Source organism: Athene noctua, chromosome 6 (assembly GCF_965140245.1).
Source record: "Athene noctua chromosome 6, bAthNoc1.hap1.1, whole genome shotgun sequence".
In the NCBI taxonomy this organism is placed as follows: Eukaryota; Metazoa; Chordata; class Aves; order Strigiformes; family Strigidae; genus Athene; species Athene noctua.
The window spans coordinates 42,175,410-42,190,615 of record NC_134042.1 but is presented as its reverse complement, the minus strand read 5'-3'; the positions used below and the strand labels follow the sequence as shown (position 1 = coordinate 42,190,615).

General features: G+C 40.2%; 1 protein-coding gene across 1 annotated transcript in view; it reads right to left on the bottom strand.

The window, feature by feature from the left end:
* Nucleotides 1-15,206, bottom strand: part of KIF26A (kinesin family member 26A) — a 102,810-nt gene that overhangs the window by 67,391 nt on the left and 20,213 nt on the right. The window lies entirely within an intron of this gene.

Here is a 15,206-nt window from a genome sequence, read left to right as displayed (position 1 = left end):
GCAGAAAGATAGAAAAGAAAGAAAAAGACAAAAGTTCTCTGTGATTTGCTCTCTGCCCGTGGAAATACTTTAGTCTGGTAACTCTCAGCCTTTTTTCCCCCCTGAACACCATAAAAGACTTGCAGGTCACAGCAGATTAATAAACCGTAAGTGAATTCATTTGTATTAGACTCAGCATGAAAATTACTATCAGAATTAAACAGTGGAGCTGTGGTGTACTCAATAACTACTCATTCTCCTAATTAACTCTCCTTTGGAGATATCTAACATGCCTGCGTTTCCCATGCTCAGGAACAATGTTAGTCGAGATGCTGAACCTTCAAATATCATAATGATTTTCAAAGGCATACCACCACCTTAAACCCAGGAAAAACAGACTTTAAAGTATTTTTAAAAATTAGTGTATGACCTGGTAAACGTTTTGTTTTCCTCACTCTCATAAACGATTAATCAAGTGGCATAAAAAACAGTTTACATGGTGCTGCCCACAGCTGGCTCCTCTGCTAGCAAGGACCGTTATTTCTGATCTCTGCAACCCAGATGGTCACAATATTCCCTTACGCTAGAGTTGCTTTGATGAGAAATAGATTTGAGCCTACAGCCATGTGTGAAGGTGTGACAATGTGCACACTAAGAAGCTGATTTAAAAGCAACACCTATTTGTTTCCACAGAGCAATTTCCCCCCCTTCCCCTTGCTAGTTCATTTTAAGGCTGCCCAGACATTTTAAAACCCAGCTCTGTGTTTCCAGTTCAGAGATAGAGTTACCTATCTCCTGAAACACACAAACGCCTTCCCATCCCAAGCCTGCTACTGTAAAGATTAGTCAAGAGATTAAATCCAGCCCTGTTGTAAATCTGCTATCAAGACTAATGCCATGCAGTAAAACTGACCTAACTTCACACACTCGTCGAGCTCTCTAAACAATTAAGGTTTTAATGAAATCACAGCACAGCCAAAGGTTTATTTGTATAATTATTTTAAGTGAAAATATTTAATTTGCTTGTTAATAATGAGGGCGCACAAAGCTAGTAAGTCAGCCATCCAACATATGCTGGGGGTATCCCCAGATCAGTACTCATTTTTAAAAATGCATTAGTTTATGCCAAGCTGCAATTGCTCGCTAGGAAATGAATGTCCTATTAAAAAACTAATTCTGGTTTTAATTACAACACACATCAATAAAACTCTTTTAAGAAGTCTTGGCACTGGTACTTTGGCTTTGCTCATTCTCTTTCAACTGCGCTATTTCCCTTTGCTCTGAATTCAGAAAGTCCTAAAACACTGCCTAACTTCTGCAGCAGCAGCACAGAATTTATCTCAATTTCAGCTGCTGGACTACTCCTGCAATAGTTTTTAATCTATCTCACAGAACACAGTACAGTGTTGCTAGAAACCATTGTGAGTATATCTAGCATCACATCATTCTGCAGCCAAAAGCCATAAACAGCAGTTGCTCTTTCTGCAATAATCTAAATTATTGTTTATTTACTGACTTTAAAAATTCTTCTCAGAAAGCTAGTCCTGCTGCTGACTAAACAATAAATTGCATTCACATTGGTGAACCAATTTACAAAATCAAGTGAAAGACACTGTTCATTTTTGTCTCTTTATTGAGGTTTAGATCCTGGTAAAAATCCCTTTGAAGTTGCACCAGTTGCTTACCCCTCATGAGCAAGAAAATTCTTTCCCTCTAAACCTCCCAGAAGATGATAATACTAAGTTAACAGATATTAGTCAGGAAAAAAAAGAGTAATTAATATTTTAGAAACTTTTTTCTAACCCTTCAGCAGAAAGTGCTATTGGTTAGACTCAAAAAACATAACGACTGAGTGCTGCAAGCACTATCAAGCCTCAGGCAAAACAAAGGCTACGCAGTCTGTCTCCCAAGAAAAACAAACAGCACAGTGCTCCACAGAAACCTTTCCAAGGGAGAGCCCTCTGAGCAAATTCTTGCAGAGGCTGACACACAGCATCTATTCAAACAGCCCCAGAAAACAGCACCTTCCAGCACCGGGTGCCCTGTCCGTGGCCAGGCACATCCCTGGCCTTGCTCCTTTGATCCACGTTGGGCACACAAGGAAGCACCTGCAGGTCCCGACTGCGTGAGCCTCATCTGGCAATGTTTAAATTGCTATCAAATGTCAAAAGTTTCAAATAAGCAATTAAAGCAAATTACTAGGTGAAACAGGCTTCTCATTTAAAAGAAACGACTTCTTTTGATGTAAAGAAAATTAATGACCCCAATTCTAGCTTCATAAACACAGTTTACAGTGTCAGGCAGATCAGAGTCAGGCCTGTCTTGCAGTTACAAGGAAATCCAGGGGATGCCATATTAAAGGGAGGAACACAAAGCAAAAAACCCAAATTATTTATGTAGAAAATTACACAGAGCAAGCCATATAAGCACACAGTATGCCAAATTTAAGCCTTCTAATTTATTTATAGTTTTAAAAAAAAAAAAAAAAAAAAAGGCATCTAATTTCCAGTGTTTGTATTTTGCCAAGCATTTACAAGGATCCTTTTAAACCCACTCATCCAGCCTCTGTGATCCCCAGTTTGCATCTTGTGGCCATGCTCCTCCAGCACCTCACTGAGGGCCCAGCTGTACAGTGAGATACTTTTATTTTTCCACTCTGTGCCACAAAAACACCTGGCTAATGGTTGAGTGTGAAGGGCAGAGGAAACACAAGTTACTGTTAAAAACATTAGCCATAACTTAAAAGTTAAGCCAGCCCCATTAAAGAGATTTTACTACCTGGTGACAATGCCCGGTCGCAGGGAGCCCCTGCATCGGCAGCTCACGCCCTAACAAGGATGGGGTGGAAGTTACACTCTCATGTTTTACAGAGGGAAGAAATAAAACTTGAGTGACCAAATGTGTTAGACACACACGTGGGAGCGGGGGAAGCAGTTAAAGCCATCCTTGTTACGGCTCTGCGGGCAGAGAGGCAAACCAGACAAAGGGGGGGTGTAAATCGCTGGGGGGATTGGCACAAAAATTAAGTATACAACATACAAGCCTCTATTCCAAAGAGTGCTCTGAAAACAATGTAGTCTGCTGTGCTACAAAGGAGATGACTCCTTTATTCCTGCACAGCATAAATAAACTATGCTGTCTGTCATACCTGCTTTCCAAATGGTGTTCTTACCTTCTGAACAAGCAGGATAAGCAAAATACCGTGATGCTGTAACATTTGTATCTTCCTCTCCTGCTACAGAAACCAAACCCCTAATTTCAGTCACAGCTTGTTAACTTTTGCATATGAATTGGAGATATTTAAACAGTGCAGACTGTTAGAAGGGTAAAAAGTTGTCCCACTAGGGACGACTGCACTGGGAAATCTAGCAGCCCCCCGTGAGGTCACAGCACAAGATAATTACATTTACTTATATGAGCAAGAATTTTCTGAAATGCCTGAATTTACCAGTGCTTTTCAGCAAGTGGTTCTTACAGACACAAGCAAGACTGCAAACTGCTGCTGGGAGATCAGACACACACGTGCAAACTGCCCACGCGAGGAAGAGCACACGGACATGGTCTGCAAGTCCTTCCAAGCTCAACCCGTCAGGGTGGTAAACATGGAAAACCAGGATGATGGTGCCGCTAGAACAGACGGCAAAACACCCATTTAGTTCAACACCAGCTGCATGTAGCCTGGAGTTTGCCTTCAGGCTTTCTCTCTGAAACCAAGAGTAAGGAAAATGAGCTCAGATTTGAAAACACAACCAGCAACATATAACAGAAAGAAAGAAAGAAAGAAAGAAAGAGTCATTTGAATTCACGCTTCCATCTCTGAGGCATACCTCAACTGCTGCTACCTCCCCATAGAATCCAGCGAGGACCGAACAGGGTTTCAGCTATGCAGGTAACACCGTTGTGCTGCATGTGGGGCACACAAATAAAACCCACATCTCACAACTGTACAATACTACACCCTGAGACCACTGCCCTTGAAACTACATACTCAGAGCAACTGGGATATGGCCAAAGACCAACAGCTCTGAAAAGCCTCTCTAACAGCTTAGGCACCAAAATCATAGCGAAGTTTTTAAAAGCATGCAACATCAAATGACCTTGCTGGCCCTGAACCCGTTCGAAAACCTGAAGCAGTCTGTCAGTGATACTGCACTTAAAAAAATAAGATTCTTTTGAAATTTTAGCTCAATCTGTAATGTCCCAAACATTTAAAGTTTGCAGTTATATCATTTGTTTAGTTAACAAGGAGTAACAGAGAAATTTTTCCATTGCAAAAAAGAAACAAAGAAACAAACATAGATTACAAGCTTTAAATCTTACCTGCAGCTACTGACTTGTGACTCCCAAACTAAGCAAGAGGAGAGGACGCAGAAAAGCATCTGGATTCTCACTTAAGAGTCCCTGAACACCCACCCATCTGTAACCTAATCCTTTCAGCGAGGAACTATCCACAGAGTGAGAACAAACGATGATGAACAAACGATGAAAAGTCAAATTGCCAACACCATCCTCAGTAATTACCTGCAGTTCTGCCTGGCCAATAGTTTCTGCAATGCAAGTATATCTGCAGCAGTATCCTGAATTAAATTCTTGATATAAAGATAATTAAAAAGAAATAAGAGGAATCAGTGAATGTCACACTGAAATATATACTTAAATATAGACCTAGTTAAACAACATTTTTAAAGGATGATTTGGGAGAAAGGAATGTACTTTCCCAGTGCAAAAGAATCAATGTTAATGATTTTTTGTCTTAATTGTCTTTCCAGATTTCTGCCGTGCTGCTTACAAATTAGTTTTTATCTTACATGACATTGTGAAATATCCACTAATATCTTCTATATTGACAAATACTTTGAAGGCTGATGCTTGCCCTTCAACTATATAGCAGTCACTGTCAGAAAAAGAGAACGCTATATTCAGCAAAACCAGAGACTGCTCAGTGTAATCAAGGAAAAACACAGTCCTAATGGTTAATTTTTGTTTTTTTTAAAAAGAAAAGTTTCCAAGTAGCTGACTGTCTCAGGGGAGTGAAAACATGAGCTGTAAGTCCTCAAGTAACTTATGTTGTGAATTCATTCATTTACTGACCTAACCTTATCAGAATATAAACAATCAAGGAAAAACAAACACACAAAGCTTTCACAAAACCAGAATTCACCACAACTCCCATCTCCTGAGGGTTAAAGGTATCTGTAACTTGCAGTGTAACTTTGCTGTCCTTGAAAACAGCCCTCTGAATAAACAGGAGGGCAATCCACATTTCCAGAGTGAGCAAAATGTGCATGCATTAAAAAGCAAATAGATATATTTTTAAGGCCAAATTCCAGGCAGTCTACCTGAATGTCTCACTACCTTTTGGTGGAAGACGAAATCAAGTCAATGGACTGTGATCTTCCTCCCATGCTGTCCGCTAGCAGGAATTCTTCAAATCTCCAATCCCATTATTCTGTTTCTAACCACAACCTCAAGTACTGCACACAGACATATCCCACTGACTCTACCCAGCTGACACTCAACCCAATTTCTTTTCATCTTTGGCATCCCAAAGAGTTTGAAAAAAGTATCCAAGCATTTTCTTACTTATTTTATAAGTATACTGCATCTCCTTTAAACAGTGCCCATCCTTCTAACAAAAGTCAAGCAATACGATAAATCTGCTAAAAAACTCATGACCCCACACTAAAAATGACTGCAGTGTGTTTAGTTATTCTGCAGCCTTCACTGAACTCTATTTATTTCCATTTCCTGCCCACTTTAATGTACTTCAGTGGCCCGCAGTAAAGTTAAAGCAATAGGTGTCTGTCATAAAGATGACTAGTGCTATTGGAATGCATAATACAGTGGAAAGAGGAAATGAGAGCAATCTGGTTTATTTACATCTCAGGCTCCCATCAGCACCTCAACCCACCTCCCAATGGTTACAGCCGCCTTTCCTGTTATCTTGCTGTATAGTCCCCTACAATGATTTGGCTTTTAACCTCACAAAACCAGAGGGTATGAGCTGATCTCCCAGATTTGTGTTCATGAGCTGGCAGAGTACTGGAGCAAACAGCCTTGCAGTGTGTTCACTGCAAAGAAAACAAAATAAAGGTAGTGGTTGTGATTTAAAATAATTAAAGACACAAACAAAACAAAAGACCCCAAAGAGATCTGCTATCACAGTTAAATTTAGATCAACACAGAGGAACCTGACTACTTCTGAAAAACAGTAATTACTGTATCACAAAATATTACTTTTAATCTCCTTTCTTTACGATCTAATTAAGCAGATATTTTACTTGCCTTTGGAATATGTTTTTCTTAATTTCATTCAATTTTAACATTTGGTGTATTCTATAAACTACACATCCATACTAGTATGTAATTTTGTCCTTATTTTTAATAGTGTATGACTTCATTTTAAAATGATTACTTTTAATTTGCATGTTTATTGTTGGTTTTAAGTAATCCTTTAATTTTCCCTCTTGGGTCTGTGGCTTACTGTAACTTCACAATGCAAATTCTGTACTGATCCTGTTCATGTGAAAACACTGTCTTACAACACCCACTGTGTCTTTTTTCTTTCTCTTTTTTTTTTTTTTTTTTTAAAGCTTCATCAAAATATTATCATTTGGAACAGCAGCAAGTTTTTTGGGCAACAGTAGCATACCCATCACCACACAATACTGAAAAGCCTTTGTTTGATTATTACTTTCAGAAATAGCCACTTAGACAAAGTTGCCTTTCATAAATTCAGACAAAAACTTTTGATAGTAATTAGATACTTTTATTTAGAAGATAAATAGCTTTCCATCCTTAATTATTTCTTCCTTGAAACCAGAGAGTAAATTTTGGATGAGCATGGTAAATCAGATTATAGAAACTCTGCCTATTAGACTGCATAAGAAGTCACTACTTCTGTTTCCTCTTAAAAGCAAACTGAGTGCTTATGAAAAGTGTTAGAACTACTCAGGAAACCAATGTTCTCTGATACCTTTATCACACTGAATGCTACCTACTCCATATACAGCTTGTGTTCATTGGGGCTGCTCAGACAATAAGGTAGCTCTGAATTTCAGCCTAGGGATGAAAACAGAGCACAGCACCACTGCACAGAAAACATGCTGCCTTGTCAAAATGCCTCAGAAACATCAATTCTTAATATCATTTTATTGGAAACAAAAGGCTGTTTCCACTGTTACAATTATTTAGGCAACAACCCATGTTTTCGAATGACAAATTACAATGGTAAGCCTTGTGAGATGGACTCCCACACTGATGAACTCTGGCTGGAGACCAGCAACCCAGCACTGAGACAGTGCAATGGACTGGGAGAGGAGTTATGCCCCAGATGAGATCTTCAGCATGTTTAAGTGATCATAACTGCATTTGTCCCAGTAGAACCATGCCCATTTGTATCACACAGACCTTTAATGAGGGAGTTCAAGAATGTCTGGACACCAGCCACAGTGAAAGCAACTCTGGCTTAGAAAAACCGGATAGGAAAAAATAGTGCTTGGAGCACTCAGGACATCTGTATACAAACCCTACAACTGTTTCAGTCCAACCATCTGAATCCAATTAAAAGAACACTCAGCGGCAGAAGTTAGGGAGTGGACACATTTTCCAAATTAACATCATTATCATAATGCAGATTTAAAATCAACTATGAAAACCAATGCTTGGCATTGGATCACACCCTCTTAGTGTCTCTTTCACTTGCTCATTTTATCAATTATTTGTTTGGTAAATGAATACTTGAGGACCGTACAGAAATGATTTAGCTTTCACAACCGAAGAGCTGCCCGTTGAGCACTCCACTTGCAAGATACAAATTGCTGCATATAGTGCAAAGTTAGCACACCAGGCAGTCTGTCTCCAGAAACAAAGTGGATTATGCTTATTCTTCATCTTAATTAAAGTGCCACTGCCTCAGTTTAACTACTTCACCAAAAAACAACTTGGCTGAAAAATTTTGGGTTTCCATCTGAACTTAGGCAGTACCGCAGTGGGTTAGGGTTTTTCGTTTTTCTCCTTGCTTGGTCTTAGTCAAGAAAAAAAAAAGAAAAAAAAAAAACTCTCTAAGGAGGGATGAATAGAAAAAGAATGATGAATTGTATTTCTAACTCATCAGCCACAAGCAGGCCACACACTACCTGAAAAGTCTGCTCTAGTTCCTTTGCTTACTAGGTGGCCCATGTGTGAGACACCTCCTCCCTCTCCAATCTGTTCAATCCACAGCAGCTCTTTAAAATGGATTCTTGGGTGCTTTTTTAATACCACACTTCAGCAGAAGAACTTCAGCAAGTAAATTCACAAATCTGCCATCAGCTACATGTTGAAAAGTGGTGTCCTGGTGCCTCCAGTATCTCTGGACTTGTCTGGAAGTAAGGTCTATCATTGTCCCTTGGTTTCAGTCAAGATGCTGGTGCATAACAATAATTGACCTCACTCTGCTGGCCCCATCTTGCATTAGGAAGAATGATAAATATGCAGATCCTAAGGGACATCTGCAGGTGTGGGACATTGCCCAAAGAATCAAATAATTCTCCTATGGAATCTCATTAGTGTGAATTATGATCTCAGCCATATAAACAGCAGATGGAGGCAGACCATTTGAAAAGTGTCTATAGGACAAAAAGCAGTTTAGAAAACAAGAATGTTGTGGGAAGTTCAAAGGAGTGTGGCTTATTTGTTTTAGAAGAGAGGAAACTGAGCAGAGTCCTCCACTATACAAAAAGTAGTTACAGAGACTGGTAACCAATTACTTTCCATCTCCACCTGGAAAAAGAAAATAAAGAAATCATGCTACTTTTCAGCAAAGATGCCTTAAAACTATCAAAGATGAGTGAATACTGCAAGTGCTACAGAATGATTTTGAGAAGTTTTGGTCATTTGTGACAGGTTCTGAAGAGCAGCTGAGAAACATCCATGGGAGGTGATCACATTTCAGTGGAGGAAACGGGACTACTTTTTAAAGATCTGAAGATCCTTTTCCAGCCCTATATTCTTATGATCCTAGTTTTGGAAAGATGACTAACACATCTGTAGACAGACTTGTTGCTTGGGTTCAAGTGCCACAGACAAAGAATATAGACTTCAAAATACTGTTCTCCGATGACTATTCAGTAACCTACACTATCTTGCTCACAGCAAGTTTTCCAACTTGCATCATTCCTGTATTAATTCCTTGCCTCTTGTCCTATTTGTGACCTTCTGTATCACCTTGAATAATTCTTCTTTTGCCAAATACTCACTGCCCATCACCATGACACCCAAAACATTCTTTATCATTAACTGTACTACATATATTTCAATCTACTCTTACAGATGAAAAGTACAGAATTGTTACATTTCATTCCTACAGGGTCGGGGAATAATTTTAGGAATCGAAATGAGATGCCTAAATCAGATGGTGTCATTCCAACCACTCCAATTTGTCCGTAACATTCTGGAAATATAATAATCAAGATTGATTAAAATCTCAAAAATGAGAATTGGAAAAAAAAAAAAAAGAAAAAAAAAAGAGAGTACTAGTTGCATTACAGTAACTACACTATCTCCTTGCAAAGGTTCAAAAAAACCTCATTGCAAAGCCAACTAAAAGGAGCTGTGAAGGAATGCAAACTAGCCATTCCAGGTTACAAATTTAAGACATCTCACAGTTGCTGATGGTACACCAGAAATGTTTATAACAGGACAGCATGAGAAAGATGAATCCATAGCTATCTGCAGAGCTATCTGTCCTGATTCTTCTAGAGGCTCTGTCATCAACACATTTCACAGCATCTTCAAAAAAATTTTCTCAGTAAACCTGTTGCTCCTCTGACCCTGAAACATTTCTATCGTGTTTTCAGGAGTAACAAATAATCACTAAAGAAAGGCATGGTTTCCCCCAAATACCCACAGATGGACAGAGATATCAAAAACCTAAATATAGATGCAGAACAAACAGTAAGGACTAGTTACTTACATTGCTTCTGAAAACTCAAAATAGCCCAGTGTGTTCTATGGCTATAATTTACCTACAGACTTCTCCTATTTCAACAGCTTCTTTACATGAGAATTTCAGCATGTAACACCACCATGGACCATGAAACAGTAGCAGTGTCATAGTAAGATAAGTAGAAACATAGCAAGAACAAGATTAGTAGTAGTAGTAAGATACCCTCATTGCTGGTTTTGTTGATCCTGTTGGTCTTCAACAGCCATTACCTGAACAGTATTAGATAACCTTTATCTACAAAACAACTTATTTCTAATAGTCCTACATCAGACTAATGAATTGCCTTGAATGAGAGTACTTTGGTTTCCCAGAAGAACACCAGTTTTTGCAAGGTAGCTGCTACCCTTTGATCATACAATCTTGTAACGAGCCTTTCAATGACTATACTACATTGTGAAAAATAAAGCATGTATCTAGCCTCAAACCCTTAAAATACCTGACTGGACACCAAAAGGCACTGTACATTTTCTGTGCAACCTAAATAACAAGTAAGAATTGCCTTTGTCAGCCCAGCAAATCACACTCATACGAGTGGGCCAACAGTCCTGTGATTAATACCCACCTGTAATCCTTATGGTGAGAAGCCCTGCAGTGGTCCTGTGAAACCTGCAAGCTGTGCAACCTCTCCCCACCCAAAGGGCTGGTGTAATCAAAGAGAAGCAACTCCCTTTGCCTAAGGCCTCTTCTACAAACATAAATCAGTGTGGCTGTGCCCACAAGTAGACAAAAACCCACTCCACCCATGCTCAGAGCACCTTGAAAGCCATGTTAATAGGGTTTATAAACTCTGCTATGACATGGGATATAAACATATTAAACACATGGGCAAAGTGAGCTTGTATCTGCTTATAACACACACACATGTAGACATCCCACAGATGGCTGGTGAAAATACCTCTATAAACTTTTTCAGGCTGCTCACACACAAAAAAAAATCCTTATCTCCTGAGACCAAGAAGCAATCAAATACCTGGCAACAATTTTCAAAACTCTTCAAGTCAGATCCTATTAAAACCAGCAACTAAGAGATGAAAGGCTCTAGCTCATCCTACCAGTCACACTTCCAGGGCTTTTAAACATTTACAGTGTCTAACATTGATTCTAGAGAAATTCCACAAATGTAGACAATGCCTAACATCATAGGATACATTTATGTTTCAATTCAGTTGAAGGTACTACATAAAAGGATGTTTTTATTTTAGTTTGTGTTCTGGGACCTTGGAAAAGAAGCTGCCTTATCACCTGCTGGAGAAGGCCAAAAACAGAGGAGGAAAGGGTTGTTTTAAGAAGAGAAATGACAGACCCAGAGTGAGACCTGGGCCCTAAAGAAATCCATAGCAACACTCATACTGAATGCAAAGTCAGTATTTCCCCCTTTAAGTTGAAGCATCCCTGTTCCTATCTTCAAAATAGCAATGAACTCTTCCACCAACCTGCCTCTCCATAAAATGCCCATTAAATTCACGTTTGTCGCTGTCAGGTGATGAGTTAAATTACATCTTGGTGTGCAAACTTCCCCCTTCATTTTAAAACAAAATTTTGTGGCAGTAGATAATGTGTCAAATTTGCTGTAAATCACTAAAAAAATGTACATGCCACCCAAGTTGCCTTATTATTTATTATTACAGATGTAAATACACATTTAAAACCAGAAAACTCTGTGTAATCATGGCTTGCTTTGCTAACATCCTTATAAAATCTGACAGCTCGTTGAACAGCTCCCATTGTGGACAGTGCCGACGCAGTTCTACAGATCATTAGAGTTAAAGGCCAGTGAAGATAACCATCTTGTCTGGCGTCCTGCACATCACAGCTCTGCTAATTTCAACCAGAAGAAGCAGTGACCCCAACAGGCTTATTTAATGAAAATAAATGCTTCATTATTTTAAGAAACACTCACTTTTATTTCAGCCCACATGTCTTCCAAAGCCGCAGTACTTCCAAAAGAATCACATTTTTAAAGTACAATCTATATGAATAAAAAACATACAATCAAACAGACAGGGACAGCACTTGAGGTGATATAAATCCAGAACTGACACACATTATTCTTTGCTCCTGTGCCAGTTTATATCAGCTGGACCAGAAACTCCACTCCCAGTGGTCAACTTGAGAAATCCAAGTCATTGATTCCAGGACTCTCAGCATCATCCCAGACCCTGACTGTATTGGTAATAATATTTGATTTATGCTTGCAGCTCTAGTCTCAGAGAAACCCATTATGCAGGATATGCTCAAAGATGTGTGTTTTACTTCACAAGACTGATGCTGTGATTCACAGAGAAAACCTGCACAGAAGGCACAGACTGGGATGTTATTGCTCCAGCTCCAATCAGCAAATAGTCTCTGAAATAAATTAACATCAGCATCTCATGGAAATCCCTGCATGAGGAAGTTAGGCAAGATTTATTCAAGGCCATAATCTCAGGAGCAATTCATCAGAATCAAAGGTAAGCCAAAAATTAAATAAATGAAAATGGGCCCAGCTAGAATAACAAAGCAGCACAGCCAAGGCAGCAGCCACATGACAGCCAGAGGCATCTCCAGAGCGATCAGAACAACTGTCCGCAGATCCTGCCAATGAGCCAGATGCTGCTGCTGGAAGAAGGCTTGTGTTGATATAAACTCAGAGATGCGAGATGCTTAACACCAAGAGCAATCAATCTTCACAATTCCCATGTGGCTGCCAAGCTTCGCTATTATGCCACAAAGAGATGAAAACAAACTTCATAAAAACACATGTAGATTCTACATGACATCAAACTCCCCCCATCCTCCCCTTACTACTCAGAAATAAACCAGCGATTTGGGTGTAGCTATGAGTGACCTGATGCTTTTCCTGAGTTAACAACACAACCAGGAAAGAATATCGTTGGCTAAACAGCTCACTGCGCACATGCTGCCAGAAAACCAATGAACTTATCATACTGTATAGGAAATTCCTATCTTCCACACCAATTAGTGACCCAGCAGTGATTGATTTTATAATACCAAACTTGACTTACAAAGTGACTTCCTCTGGGGCCAACTTTCCATTACCCAGCATGTGGAAAACTGCATATGGTCAGTGCACTCTGAAAACCAAGGCAAAATAAGTGCTATTTAAACCCCAATTCTACCATGCCTCCACATTCTTGCTTTCCTAAGGGAGATGCACTTTTGACAGTTACTTCCTTTCCCTGCTCCAACATCCTATCTCCACCACACACCAGCTGGGCACTTAATCAAAACAGAAACAACAACAGGAACCAGCAGCTATTCATTACAATAGGATCAAAACATTTCTAGGCACTAGTGCTTCAGCCAAGTCACTGTCCTTGAAGACCCTGCCCCAACCCACTTCTTGCCTCACAGACACCATTACTGCAAGTGCCTCCAACCTGAAGCCCCAGGTATTAAAAATCACAGCTTTTTTAATCAGAAGCCGCTCAGTGGCAGGCGGTCACATCTCAGAACTGCAGAAGGCAATGAAACTGGGCAGCAGAAAGGTGAGAAAATTAACTGGCCAACAACATGGGCCAATGTTTATCCTTTATTTTAATCAAGCTAGCATTAGCTCCAGTCTATAAAACCAGAATTGCACTGCACACTAACCACCAGTATAATCACAGAAACAGCACTGCAATATGATTACTGGATGCTAATTATATCTTCTAAAGAGTTAAAGACAATCAAGTACATGTAATAAAGATTTATATGCAGTTTCCCACTGACCTGGAAACAGCTCTGTACATTAATAAGTTAACGTTGCTGCCAGGAACAAAGCAAACAGTTACATCTACATGACAAAATACATGAAACACAAGAGCCAGATGTTGGGTCCTTTCATCAAGGAAGCAATTATTTAATTCCGGGGAAAAGATTTTCTCTTTCATTGTTTCATCAATACATAATACCTCTCATAAAAGACACCTGGCTTCATGGCCTGGTCTGGGTACAAATCTGGGTATTGCACAGTGGCCTGAACCTAGGGTGTCCTTTTCCCGTTGTGCAGTTGCTTCTGGGCAGTGAGTAAGGGGCATCCACATCTCCCCATTCACACACAACAGCATAGACTCCAAAGTGGCTGCCAAGAACGCATATGCTTCACCTCGTAGCTCTCCAGGAAGGCCAGTTCTCCATGTGTGGGCATAACAGGGAATGTCAGGGAGCTTCCCACACTCTCCATCACAGCTGCTGACTTTCTGCTCCCAGATATAAGGGGTTCCTTGGCCACCAACCTAACAGCTCCCCACTCCAAGCACCATCAAGAATTGCTGGTCTTTGGTGAGTCATTTTGGCCATACTCTCCTCACCCATAGTCTCTCCTCCCAAATAACAACAGCCAGCATCTCTCAACAGGTGGACACCTACAGCCACCATCAGCAGCCACCCAAAGACCATTGGAATAGTTTGGGTTGGGAGGGACCATTAAAGACCATCTAGGTTCAGTCCCCCTGCCATGAGCAGGGACATCTTCCACTAGATGAAGTTGCTCAAAGCCCCGTCCCACCTGGCCTGGAACACTGCCAGGGAGGGGGCAGCCACGGCTTCTCTGGGCAACCTGTGCCAGTGTCTCACCACCCTCACAGCGAAGAATTTCTTCCTTACATCCAATCTAACTCTTCCTTCTTCTGATTTAAAACCACTACCCCTTGTCCTATCACAGGCCTTGATAAAAAGTCTCTCTGCCTTTCTTTTAAGCACCCTTTAAGTACTAAAAGGCCACAGTAAGGTCTCCCTGGAGTCTTCTCTTCTCCAGGCCAAACAACCCTAACTCTCTCAGCCTTTCTTCACAGAAGAGGTGCTCCAGCCCTCTGACCATTTTTCATGGACCATGCTCAGCCTTATCCCATAGTGCTTACAGAGGCAACAACAGTAAATATTTACACATTGGTCACATCCATAGGCCCAGCTGGGTCTAGGCCCCCTCTGTCAAACTCACAACTCTAAAGCACTTAATGATTTTACCAAAAATCACAAATTACATGGTACCTCACACAACAAGCAATTCAGCAGTTTTGCTAACTACACTATGGACATTGTAACTGAAAAAGCACATCCCTCTGCAGGGTTACTATGAGGCTCTTGCTAGGCAAAATAGCCAGGCTCAGCCTGAAAATACCATATGTAAGGTACACTCCTGAACAAGACACAACAGACAGAAGCACTTAATAAACAGATCCATTAACTAGGAAACATCCCTGCAGCAATTAAAACTTTGCAAAGTACTACAATGTACACCTGGTTGTTGCTCTGA